The sequence below is a fragment of the Monodelphis domestica genome, chromosome 2 (assembly GCF_027887165.1).
Source record: "Monodelphis domestica isolate mMonDom1 chromosome 2, mMonDom1.pri, whole genome shotgun sequence".
Taxonomy (NCBI): domain Eukaryota; kingdom Metazoa; phylum Chordata; class Mammalia; order Didelphimorphia; family Didelphidae; genus Monodelphis; species Monodelphis domestica.
In genome coordinates, this window is record NC_077228.1 from 57,129,466 (window position 1) to 57,132,726 (window position 3,261).

The window sequence follows — 3,261 nt, forward strand, 5'->3', positions numbered from 1 at the left end:
GTAATTTCCAACTTTAATCTATCTCCCACTTAGCTGCCAAAATGATATTCCTGAAGAGGAGATCTGGCCATGTTATCTTCTTGCCCCCCGCCAAAACCCCCAGTGATTCCCCCTTGTCAGGATCAAATAAAAATCCTCTGACATTTCTCTTTTAAAATTAATTAATTTGTTGTCTTCTCCTCCCCACATTAGAGAACACATCAGTTGACAAAAATACATGGATATATAAACTATGTCTTATTTCTATTTATTAGGTTTTTTCCCCCTCTGGAGGTAAACATATACAAGTCATTCTTCAAACAATATTTCTGTATGTTGGTTCTGCTAATTTCATTCTTCATAATTTCATATAAAGTTCTGGCCCCTTTTTAAAATATTACTCTTCATAGAGTTTACTTCCTACTGCAAGCCATACAACCTAGTTACACTGATCTATTGCTGTTGCTCATATAAAACAATTCATTTCCTAACTCCCTGCTTTAATACTGTTTGTCACCAAAATCTGGAATGTCCTCTGCATTTGTTTTTCTTTATATCTATTTGTCTACCTTTGTCCCTCTCTACTTCTTCCCATTGTCTGCCTCCCTCCCTCCTTCCCTCATTCCCTTCCTCCCTCTCTTTCTCTCCTTTCTCTCTCTCTCTTTCTCTCCTTTCTCTCTCTCTCTCCCTCTCCCTCTCTCTCTCTCTCTCTCTCTCTCTCTCTCTCTCTCTCTCTCTCTCTCTCTCTCTCTCTCTCTCTCTCTCTTTCTCTCTCCCTCTGTCTCTGTGTATGTCTGTCTCTGTCTCTGTGTCTGTCTCTGTATGTCTATCTCTCTCTTTGTCTTTCTGTCTCTCTGTCTTTGTCTCTCTGTCTCTCTCTGTCTTTCTGTGTATCTCTGTCTGTCTGTCTGTCTGTCTGTTTCTCTATCTCTCTCTCCCCTAGCCTCCCCCCTTACCCCCCCCCTGCCTTCGCCCTCCCCCCACCTTGGTTTCCTTCTAGACTCATTTCAAACTTTCACTTCTTCAAAAGGCCTCTCCCAGTCTCCCTGGATTCCAGCGCCTTCTCCTTGAGACTTATTTCCATCTACTCTTTCTAACCTTGCATATACAGCTTGATTTTTATGTTGTTTTCCACTTAAAAATGGGAATTCTTTGAAGGCAGAAGCAGTGTTTATCTCTTCATTTTATCCTTCAGCACTTAATAGAGTTAGTCAGTCAACAAGCATTTATTGTTTACTATGTGCCCAGCAAATCCTGGAAATACAAAGGAAGGCAAAAACCTAGCTCTTTCTCTCCCTAGGCTCACATTCAAATAGGGTGATGATTTGCATGCAACTCTGTACTAGATAGAGAGAAAGAGGGTATATAGAAAGTGCTTAATAAATATTTTTTGACTGATTGGCAGTCTTCTCACATGGAAGGCAGAAATAGTTTCTCTACTTTGAGAAGGTACATTGAGTTCTAGAAAAACTCCATCCTGGGGACTTTCACCTCTTTTTTTATTCCCTTGAATTCACCAAGTGATTAAAATAAACTCTTTCTGACTGTAATTAATTTCCTGCTTCCAAATTTCCTCTGCTATTTATTGAATTTTAAGGATATTGGCACTTTTCTCCATGAGTATTTCTGGAAGTTCTTTGGCCTTTCCTGTGTGTGCATTTTCTAGGACTATAATTGTCCCTTTCTTTGCTTCCTCATCCCCCACCCCCTTACAATTTAGGAGCTGGATATTTTTTTAAAATCCAATTGTTCAAAAAATTAGAATCATAGACCTAGAGCCAGAAGGGACCTGAGATATATAACAACTGCCAGGTTTTAAAGTTGAAAAACTAATGCTTAAAAAGAAAGATTAAATAACTTGCCTATGGTCACATAGGCATAAGTGACAGACTGAATTTGAATTCAAATTCTCTCACTCTGTACAATTCTTGCCATGTACGAGGTATTCATGGAGGACCAGCACCTCTCCTGTGAAGGTTTGTTGAGTCCTTTTCAGGGCTGCTCATCCCCCTTTGAGATCTACCTGCCACTCAGTTTTCACCTATGATTTCAAGAAGTTGTAGCATGTGCAGAAGTCATACCTAAGTAAAACTTTTTGGACAGGCAGAAGACCAACAGCCCTCAAACTTGTTGGTGAGTTAGGCAGCCGGTACCCCAAGCATGTAAAAAATAGGCAGATGAGAACAATTCATTCCAATAGCCATGAAGTTGACGGTAGCAGGCACTGTGAAGGGCTTAGTGTTTGGTCAGACATTGAAGAGGTCAAAGCTATCCACTGCATCCTGGGCCAACACCAAATGTCCTGACTTGTCTTTCCACTGGACTTTGATGACTCTCAAAGAAAGATGGAGACTGATGACTCTGGGCACCTCTGTTTCACTTAAATCCAACTCATGAACAATTTGACATCACTCATGTGATATCATTGGTCTTCTTTGAAAATTAAGGATGAATAACAACTCTTGCCACCCTAATTATACTAATGAGATAATCAATGTTCAGAGACATCAAGCCACTTAACGAAAGACATACTGAAAGTCAGTTGCAGAGCATAAAGTATAACTTAAGTCTACTGACTTCCATGCCTCACTTCCCCAGAGACATGACTGAGGTTGTATAGGATGACTGGATGGTCAAGAAGGTCCATCTGAAGTGCAACACAGATGACACTAAAGGAGGCTTGAAGAAATGGATTGCAGATCAGAAAGATACCCTTTGGGACAAAGTTGTCGTGAAGAAATGGCACACAATAATCAAGGGCCATGTTTCCCTGCGTGACTATCAGATCCATGGTGGAATGAACCTGGAATTTTATTATCAGTAGAATCAGTGGGCCTACCAACTCTGCAACTCCAAAATTCTCCCCCATTGTTAAAATATCACTAATAAAATTCATTTAAATGCCTAAAATTTCCCCCCCTTCCTATCTTCTTACCTCCTAATAGTTCATGAATGATTAACAATCATTTCATGGCTTAAACATGTCTTACATGGAAAGAATATGAGTTCAAGTGAGACAAAGAAAGATCAGATAGGACTCCAAATTGCTATTTCCTTCATTTATCATAAAAATTAAAAATACAGGCTAAAAATAATATAGAAGTAATATATCCTATGATATTTCATGGTACATATCTTGAGAAGTTAATGAGTTTAAATCTTCAAGTCCAGATGAAGATACTAAAGCCCTAAAAAAGTATGTTTGTGAGAGCAAAATTGATGATTTTTGATGAATATGAAGGATGATAGAGAAACCAGAAGATGGGAAATGGGCAAAAGTCT

At 39.1% G+C, this 3,261-nt stretch overlaps 1 pseudogene; it reads left to right on the plus strand.

Moving 5' to 3' along the window:
- Nucleotides 1-2,581: 2,581 nt before the first annotated feature.
- Nucleotides 2,582-2,803, plus strand: LOC100617801 (ubiquitin-like protein 5; annotated as a pseudogene).
- The last annotated feature ends 458 nt before the right edge of the window (nt 2,804-3,261 follow it).